Source organism: Balaenoptera borealis, assembly GCF_965194805.1.
Source record: "Balaenoptera borealis genome assembly, chromosome: 2".
NCBI classification, from domain to species: Eukaryota; Metazoa; Chordata; class Mammalia; order Artiodactyla; family Balaenopteridae; genus Balaenoptera; species Balaenoptera borealis.
In genome coordinates this window covers 7,268,964-7,279,865 of record NC_138867.1, presented here as the reverse complement: position 1 = coordinate 7,279,865, position 10,902 = coordinate 7,268,964, and positions in this window count along the sequence as shown.

The window sequence follows — 10,902 nt, the reverse complement described above, 5'->3', positions numbered from 1 at the left end:
CAAACAACTAGCAAGACAGGAACACAACCACACCCATTAGCAGAGAGGCTGCCTAAAATCATAATAAGGTCAGAGACATCTCAAAACACACCACTGGACACAGTCCTGCCCACCAGAAAGACAAGATCCAGCCTCATCCACCAGAACACAGGCAATAGTCCCCTCCACCAGGAAGCCTACACAACTCACTGAACCAACCTTACCCACGGGGGTACACACAGAAAACAAGGAGAACTACGAACCTGACTCCTGTGAAAAGGAGACCCCAAACACAGTAAGTTAAGCAAAATAAGAAGACAGAGAAACACCCAGCAGATGAAGGAGCAAGGTAAAAACCACCAGACCAAACAAATGAAGAGGAAATAGGCAGTCTACCTGAAAAAGAATTCAGAGTAATGATAGTAAAGATGATCCAAAATCTTGGAAATAGAATGGAGAAAATACAAGAAACGTTTAACAAGGACCTAGAAGAACTAAAGAGCAAACAAACAATGATGAACAACACAATAAATGAAATTTAAAATTCTCTAGAAGGAAAGAATAGCAGAATAACTGAGGCAGAAGAACGGATAAGTGACCTGGAAGATAAAATAGTGGAAATAACTACTGCAGAGCAGAATGAAGAAAAAAGAATAAAAAGAATTGAGGACAGTCTCAGAGACCTCTGGGACAACATTAAACGCACCAATATTCGAATTATAGAAGTCCCAGAAGAAGAAGGGAAAAAGAAAGTGACTGAGAAAATATTTGAAGAGATTATAGTTGAAAACTTCCCTAATATGAGAAAGGAAATAGTTAATCAAGTCCAGGAAGTGCAGAGAGTCCCATATAGGATAAATCCAAGGAGAAACACACCAAGACACATATTAATCAAACTATCAAAAATTAAATACAAATAACAAATATTAAAAGCAGCAAGGGAAAAACAACAAATAACATACAAGGGAATCCACATGAGGTTAACAGTTGATCTTTCAGCAGGAACTCTGCAAGCCAAAAGGGAGGGGCAGGACATATTTAAAGTGATGAAAGGGAAAAACCTACAGCCAAGATTACTCTACCCAGCAAGGATCTCATTCAGATTCGATGGAGAAATTAAAACCTTTACAGACAAGCAGAAGCTAAGAGAATTCAACACCACCAAACCAGCTTTACAACAAATGCTAAAGGAACTTCTCTAGGCAGGAAACACAAGAAAAGGAAAAGACCTACAGTAACAAACCCAAAACAATTAAGGAAATGGTAATAGGAACATACATATCGATAATAACCTTAAATGTAAATGGATTAAATGCTCCAACCAAAAGACACAGACTGCCTGAATGGATACAAAAATAAGACCCATATATATGCTGTCTACAAGAGGCCCACCTCAGACCTAGGGACACATACAGACTGAAAGTGAGGGGATGGAAAAAATATTCCATGCAAATTGAAATCAAAAGAAAGCTGGAGTAGTAATTCTCATATCAGACAAAATAGACTTTCAAATAAAGACTACTACAAGAGACAAAGAAGGACACTACATAGTGATCAAGGGATCAATCCAAGCAGAAGATATAACAACTGTAAATATTTATGCACCCAACATAGGAGCACCTCAATACATAAGGCAAATACTAACAGCCATAAAAGGGGAAATCTACAGTAGCACAATCATAGTAGGGGACTTTAACAAGCCACTTCCACCAATGGAGAGATCATCCAAAATGAAAATAAATAAGGAAACACAAGCTTTAAATGATACATTAAACAAGATGGACTTAATTGATATTTATAGGACATTCCACCCAAAAACAACAGAATACGCTTTCTTCTCAAGTGCTCATGGAATGTTCTCCAGGATAGATTATATCGTGGGTCACAAATCAAGCCCTGGTAAATTTAAGAAAATTGAAATCGTATCAAGTATCCTTTCCAAACAGAGCGCTATGAGACTAGATATCAATTACAGGAAAAAAATCTGTAAAAAATACAAACACATGGAAGCTAAACAATACACTAATTAATAACCAAGAGATCACTGAAGAAATCAAAGAGGAAATCAAAAAATACCTAGAAACAAATGACAATGAAAACATGACGACCCAAAACCTGTGGGATGTAGCAAAAGCAGTTCTAACAGGGAAGTTTATAGCAATACAATCCTACCTCAAGAAACAAGAAACATCTCAAATAGACAACCTAACCTTACACCTAAAGCAATCAGAGAAAGAAGAACAAAAAACCCCAAAGTTGGCAGAAAGAAAGAAATCATAAAGATCAGATCAGAAATAAATGAAAAAGAAATGAAGGAAACAATAGCAAAGATCAATAAAACTAAAAGCTGGTTCTTTGAGAAGATAAACAAAAGTGACAAACCATTAGCCAGACTCATCAAGAGAAAAAGGGAGAAGACTCATATCAATAGAATTAGAAATGAAAAAGGAGAAGTAACAACTGACACTGCAGAAATACAAAGGATCATGAGAGATTACTACAAGCAAGTATATGCCAATAAAATGGACAACCTGGAAGAAATGGACACATTCTTAGAAAAGCACAACCTTGCAAGACTGAACCAGGAAGAAATAGAATATATAAACAGACAAATCACAAGCATTGATATTGAGACTGTGATTAAAAATCTTCCAACAAACAAAAGCCCAGGACCAGATGGCTTCACAGGCAAATTCTAGCAAACATTTAAAGAAGAGCTAACACCTATCCTTCTCAAACTCTTCCAAAATATAGCAGAGGGAAGAACACACCCAAACTCATTCTATGAGACCACCATCACCCTGATACCAAAACCAGACAAAGATGTCAAAAACAAAGAAAACTACAGGCCAATATCACTGATGAACATTGATGCAAAAATCCTCAACAAAATACTAGCAAACAGAATCCAACAGCACATTAAAAGGATCATACACTATGATCAAGTGGGGTTTATCCCAGGAATGCAAGGATTCTTCAATATACACAAATCAATCAATATCACAAATCAATGTGATATGCCATATTAACAAATTGAAGGAGAAAAACCATATGATCATCTCAATAGATATAGAAAAAGCTTTCGACAAAATTCAACACCATTTATGATAAAAACCCTCCAGAAAGTAGGCATAGAGGGAACTTACCTCAACATAATAAAGGTCATATATGACAAACCCACAGCCAACATCACTCTTAATAGTGAAAAACTGAAACCATTTCCACTAAGATCAGGAACAAGACAATGTTGCCCACTGTCACCACTAATATTCAACATAGTTTTGGAAGTTTTAGCCACAGCAATCAGAGAAGAAAAAGAAATATACGGAATCCAAATCAGAAAAGAAGAAGTAAAGCTGTCACTGTTTGCAAGTGACATGATACTATACATAGAGAATCCTAAAGACTCTACCAGAAAACTACTAGAGCTAATCAATAAATTTGGTAAAGTAGCAGGATACAAAGTTAATGCACAGAAATCTCTTGCATTCCTATACACTAATGAGGAAAAATCTGAAAGAGGAATTAAGGAAACACTTCCATTTACAATTGTAAACAAAGAATAAAATACCTAAGGAGACAAAAGACCTGTATGCAAGAAAGTATAAGATTCTGATGAAAGAAATTAAAGATGATACAAACAGATGGAGAGATATACCATGCTCTTGGATTGGAACAATCAACATTGTGAAAATGACTGTACTACCCAAAGCAATCTACAGATTCAATGCAATTCCTATCAAACTACCAATGGCATTTTTCACAGAACTAGAACAAAAAATTTCACAATTTGTATGGAGACACAAAAGACCCTGAATTGCCAAAGCAATCCTGAGAAAGAAAAACAGAGCTGGAGGAATCAGGCTCCCTGACTTCAGACTACACTACAAAGCTACAGTAATCAAGACAGTATGGTACTGGCACAAAAACAGAAATATCGATCAATAGAACAGGATAGAAAGCCCAGAGATAAACCCACGCACATATGGTCACCTTAGTTTTGATAAAGGAGGCAAGAATATACAATGGAGAAAAGACAGCCTCTTCAATAAGTGGTGCTGGGAAAACTGGACAGCTACATGTAAAAGAATGAAATTAGAACACTCCTTAACACCATACACAAAAATAAACTCAAAATGGATTAAAGACCTAAATGTAAGGCCAGACACCATCAAACTCTTAGAGGAAAACATAGGCAGAACACTCTATGACATAAATCACAGCAAGATCCTTTTTGACCCATCTCCTAGAGAAATGGAAATAAAAACAAAAATAAACAAATGGGACCTAATGAAACTTAAAACCTTTTGCACAGCAAAGGAAACCATAAACAGGACGAAAAGACAACCCTCAGAATGGGAGAAAATATTTGCAAACGAAGCAACTGACAAAGAATTAATCTCAAAAATATACAAGCAGCTCAATATCAAAAAAGCAATCCAAAAATGGGCAGAACACCTAAATAGACATTTCTCCAAAGAAGATATACAGATTGCCAACAAACACATGAAAGAATGCTCAACATCACTAATCATTAGAGAAATGCAAATCAAAACTACAGTGAGATATCACCTCACACTGGTCAGAATGGCCATCATCAAAAAATCTACAAACAATAAATGCTGGAGAGAGTGTGGAGAAAAAGGAATCCTCTTGCACTGTTGGTGGGAATGTAAATCAATATAACCACTATGGAGAACAGTATGGAGGTTCCTTAAAAAACTAAAAATAGAACTACCATATGACCCAGCAATCCCACTACTGGGCATATACCCTGAGAAAACCTTAATTCAAAAAGAGTCATGTACCACAATGTTCACTGCAGCTCTATTTACAATAGCCAGGACATGGAAGCAACGTAATTGTCCATAAACAGATGAATGGATAAAGAAGATGTGGCACATATATACAATGGAATATTACTCAGCCATAAAAAGAAACAAAATTGAGTTATTTGTAGTGAGGTGGATGGACCTAGAGTCTGTCATACAGAGTGAAGTAAGTCAGAAAGAGAAAAACAAATACCATATGCTAACACACATATATGGAATCTAAAAAAAAAAAAAGGTTCTGAAGAACCTGGTGACAGGACAGGAATAAAGATGCAGATGTAGAGAATGGATTTGAGGACACGGGGAGGGGAAAAGGTAAAGTGGGATGAAGTGAGAGAGTGGCATGGACATATATACACTACCAAATGTAAAATAAATAGCTAGTGGGAAGCAGCTGCATAGCACAGGGAGATCAGCTCGGTGCTTTGTGACCACCTAGAGGGGTGGGATAGGGAGGGTGGGAGGGAGAGGCAAGAGGGAGGAGAAATGGGAATATATGTTTATGTATAGCTGATTCACTTTGTTCTAAAGCAGAAACTAACACACCATCGTAAAGCAATTATACTCCAATAAAGATGTTAAAAAAAACCCCAGAGGAATGGATAAAAAGAGGTGGTACATATATACAATGGAATATTACTCAGCCATACAAAGACGAAACTGGGTCATTTGTAGAGACATGGATGGACCTAGAGACTGTCATACAGAGTGAAGTAATTCAGAAAGAGAAAAACAAATATCGTATATTAATGCATATATATGGAATCTGAAAAAATTGGTATAGATGATCTTCTTTACAAAGTAGAAATAGAGGTACAGACATAGAGAACAAACGTATGGATACCAAGGGGGAGGGGGAGGTGGGGTGAATTGGGAGATTGGGATTGACATATGTACACTATTGATACTATGTATAAAACAGATAACTAATGAGAACCTACTGTATAGCACTGGGAACTCTACTCAGTGCTCTGTGGTGACCTAAGTGAGAAGGAAATGCAAAAAAGAGGGGATATATGTATACATATAGATGATTTATTTTGCTGTACAGTATAAACTAACACAGTATTGTAAAACAACTATACTCCAATACAAATTTTAAAAATTTTTAAAGTTAAATAACAGTTAAAAAAAAAGGCAGGGCTGTAGCAGTTGATCAATGAGCATTTGTTGGATGGATGAGTGGAGTGAGTGGATGGATAATGGATGGATAGGTGAATGGATGGTGGAGGGATGGATAGGTGGATGGATGAGTGGATGATGGAGGGATGGATAGGTGGATGGATGATGGATGGACGGAGGAGTGGATGGGTGGATGGGTAATGGATAGATAAGTGGACGACGGATGGATGGATGGAGGAGTGGATGATGGAGGGATGGATAGGTGGATGGGTGGATGGATGATGGATGGATGAGTGGATGGCTAACGGATGGATAGGTGAATGGATGGTGGATGGACGGAGGAGTGGATGGGTGGATGGGTAATGGATAGATAAGTGGACGACGGATGGATGGATGGAGGAGTGGATGATGGAGGGATGGATAGGTGGATGGATGATGGATGGATGGAGGAGTGGATGGGCAGATGGGTAGTGGATAGATAAGTGGATGATGGATGGATGGATCGATGAATAAACATGTACATTAACTGAAAATACAGTTCCCAGCTTTGTAGCTGGGTCACTCAGTAACGTCCCTGCTCCTCCAGCTGCTCCACTCCTCCTCGGCTGTCTCTGTTTCTCCAGCCTCAGGAGACTCTCCGTCTGACCACCCAGCTTTCCCAGCCAAGTGATGCTGAGGGGCTGAAAAGGTCACAGAGCCCATTCTTTCCCACAGCCCCAGCATGGAGAGTGGGAGGATTCCTCCCCTGCAGCTGGGAGGGAGCCTGTGAAGTGACATCACTCGATTAGGGTCCATGCTGTAAACTTGTCAGAATCTCACCCTCACCTCCTCAGGCTCCAGACACGATTCCTCGTTGTCATCAGCAGACGCTTGGGTGCTGCCAGGGACAGCACTCATCTCAGAGACACCCTGTTAACATGATCTGCTGGCTGTTTTTACTGTTTTAGCCTTAATATCTGGGTCCCACAGCTCTTCCTTCCCACCCCCTCTTGCTAAACCTGAATAGCTAAGCCTCAAAGGCTGATAAACTCCAGAAAAATTCCTTTCTTCTGAGAACCATCTTTGACAAGCTATTCCAGAAACTAACTAAACATAGGCTGACGCACTTGCTTCATCATAGAAGGAAAACTGAGAGACACGGAGTTCTAATACCTGTCGACTTGGGGACTCGGCTCAGGTCAGCTTCGGCACATTGGAAGGAGGAATTGAGCCCCACTTAGGCATGTTTGAGTCCCTCTAAGAAAACCAGGGCATTTACTGCTCGATGGGGAACTATTTTGAATTTTGGCTACTATTACTTCATTTATCCAGCAAGAGGAACAGCAGATCTGATATTCTAGGGAGAAGGTGGGCAAGAAGTATCTCCCTTCACTTTTCTCTTGACCTTTAGATTTCACAGTCAACGATGTCGTCTCCCAGAATTGCGACACGTGCTGGGCACTGGGTCTGAAATGATTAAAGCGCATCAGTGCATTCCTAAGTGCATCCCCACACGGCTGCCTCGCTAGCAGTGTGGTCCCAAATCTTATTGGAGCAAATCACACTCATCCTCTGGGTTTTTCTAGTCCAGCTCCAAACGAAACCCTCCCCAGTTTATCCCTTTTGACTAATAATTAAGCAAAAATGCAGGTGAGCGATAACCTGCTACAACCCTAGCTTATTCATCCGTAATTGCCATTAAATAGTGTTCAGATGGGAAAATAATCTGTGCAGGTGGCTAAGTCTCCTCGCTGCAGTAGGTCTCGTGACAGTAGTTCACATATCTTTCTGAGAAACTTCTTACAAAGAAAATACAGCTTTCTCACTTCCCCTTGAAAATACTGAAGAAAAAAAAATCTTAATAACCTACAGATACGTTCTGAAATAAAGGCAGAATTTAACTGCTCTTACACACAACGGAGTCAAGCTCTTTTGTTAAAGTCATCCATCTGGAAAAACAGAAACATGATTTAGACCTTTTCCAAACCTGTTCCTTTACCCGTTAACCTTTGGACCATGAATTAAAGCTGGTGAGAGGTGCTGAGTTAACTGCTATTGAATCGAGGGCCAGGGAGACAGATGTGTGCTCTGGAACCACGCAATGGGGTGGGCGCTTGCCAGGGAAATGAGAAACGTATCAAAGTGACCTTGCCATACATCAGACAGACTTCTGGAATTCCGAGCACGCCCAGCCACAGAGGGGTGCTGCAGGAATAAATGTAGAAGTTCTAGGGGCAGGAGCAATCATAGCGACAGGACTAGTATCAGCGATTGTAAACCCTTATTTTGTATCTGGCATAGCTCTAAGGACTTGAAATCTGTTAACTCATCTCATGGACCATCATCAAGATTCCTGTTCACTTAGGTTAAACTTTCTACCCAGTTACCAATATTGATAAAGATTTAATAATTTTCGCAGAAGATAGATAGTGTGACACAGGCTTCATACCAAGTCTGCCGGGCAGAATTCTAGGTCACGTGAAGGCAAACAGACCGAGAGTTGTATGTGCCATTAAGCTGCACCCCGCTGCCCTTTACCCAGAGCTGCCAGCTCCAAATGCCGTCGGGATTCTTTGCAGAGAAAAAGATGTGAGGTATCACTCCATGTACATCACTGACTTTATGATTAACCACTAAAGAAATACTATGCAATTAAGTCTTATCCTGCCCAGAGTAAAAGAGTGTCCTGATGCCTTTTCAGAAAACCTGTATCAAAAGTGTGGATGGAAAAAAAAAAAAAAAAAAGTGTGGATGGAGTTGTGAGGAGAACTTGAAGCCATAAAGACCCGCTAAGTTTCCAGGCCATTTTAAGCCACATTTGTCTTACACCATTAGAGGAAATGAAAGGTGTCTTTTATAATGAATATTGCACTTGTCCTTGGCTTAGAGTCTAATACTTATAAAAAAAATCAGCTTTTCTTGTATGTATTTGAACACTGAAGTTAAAAAAAGGTGAATGTTCAGAAACTAGAATGTAATTAATACATACAGAAACACCGTCATACATTTTCCCAATTTGATGCAATTAAAAAAACAAAAAGATCCAGGCAGACTGCTTTGCAATCTTTGGCTAAAGGGCTGGGGTGGTGATCACTGGTCACCGTGGAGGTGAGTGTCTTACCGTTGCCAAAGCCCGTCCAAGCTCACACCGGCCACAGAGGCCTTCAAGAGGATGCGTGTGTGACTGGGACCGTCCATTTCCCCCTCGACCTTCACGGCTGCCATGTTGCTCCATCAGAGCCTGTGCGACCCTTACGGCCAAATTACAAACCCAAGGGAGCAAAACAATCCTGTCCAAGTTCCGCTTCATGTTCTGCTAATATAATTACAGCAGACATGAAATTCCACTTCAGCAACCTCACACCCACCAGTGGTCATTCAGAGGCCGTGTAAGATGCTAAACGATGAAGAAAGTGTATTTTTTTTAAATGACAGAAATAATGAAAGCAAAGGAATGATGGTCATGTGCTAGACGTTCTATATTCCAATTTCTTTATCTTAACATAGTAAAAACATTTATCGTATGTTAAGAAAATGGTAAAAATTTTAAATCTTTTTCTTTTTCTTTCATTAGTTTTTTTTTTCTTTTTTTTTAATGAAAGACTTATTCCTTCCCAACAGAAAGCACCTCCCCCAGGAAGCTGTGTTCTTTATTATTATGACCCCACAATGCTCCTTTTTTCTGAAGCCAAACTTCAGGTCAGCAGTGGCCTAATTAACATATCAGACACCTGGTAGGTCATGGTTTACCATCACCTCCTTTATGTGACAATTATTTTCAGTAGTAATTATGTAGTGAAACACATAATAATAATGGCAAGAAAGAAACACAGTAAAAATTTCCTCTTATTGAACTTGATATACGTATAATCATTTTTAATTATAAAAATTAAAATGAAATACAATAAAAAGATAAATAGCACTAATTTCTCTTTAATTGCACTAATGCACTTTTTGAAAAAAGGTGGAAATTTATACCTACCTATGAGCCTAATGCCTAAATAAGTTACAGTACAGCATCTGCTTCAATCTGTAACTTCTGCATATTTGTCAAAATTAACATTCTTTGCATATTCATGTTCAATGGACATATAGCAAGATTTGTCATGTCCCTTTCCCCATAGTTAATCGAAAAACACTTCTTAAATGTTAAGTTTGGAAAGTTTTTTTCACGTAAAGAAACAGATATATGAATTGTTAGGAAAAGTCTTAAATATACGTTTGTCAGAGATCCATAAAAAAAAAAAATCACATTTCACAATAAATTCCAGAAATTGAAATACTGTTATTGTCTTCGTTCCTTCAGGACTGATTCTAATGGCTTTCAAATGTCTCTGCAGTGGAAGAATTTCCTCTAACATACCTTCACCATAAATTTCTATTAAGTGAAAATGTCCAAAAGAGTCTGAGAAAAGGGCTGGATGTTAAGAAACATTGAGAATATTTAACCCATTGCTTCAGAAGAACTGTCCAGTTCTTGGTGAAATTAATAAAATACTCAAATGTGCCCTGCAGTTCCTTCTGGCAACACACGGCCAGCCCCTTTTGTCCTTTCTCCTGACGTTCTGCCTTAAATTGGATTTTTTTTCTGTATAAATGTCCATTTACTTATGTTTTATTGTTGCATGGTTAATGGTTTTCTCCACAGTTTCTGTGTGCTGATCTTCAAGGAACAGTTTTAAAGCGTGGGTTTCACTATATCATTTTTGATTCTGGCTGTTTATAAATATTTTTATATCTGATTTACTTGATTTAAAAGTTTACACCAGAAAAGAAGATGGCTCAGGGAAAAAAAAAAATCACATACAGTAGAGAACAAAATCTGAGGAGCACCTGTCGTGTCCACGTTAATTTTCAGACGGCAACGCACTTCAGAGGTTGAGGTGGATGTCCCAGCGTTGGTCTGTAGTCCACGCAGAGCTTCTTAATGAGCACATCATATGATCACGGCTACACCTATATTTCAAAGCATTTTTCACCTATAAAGTAA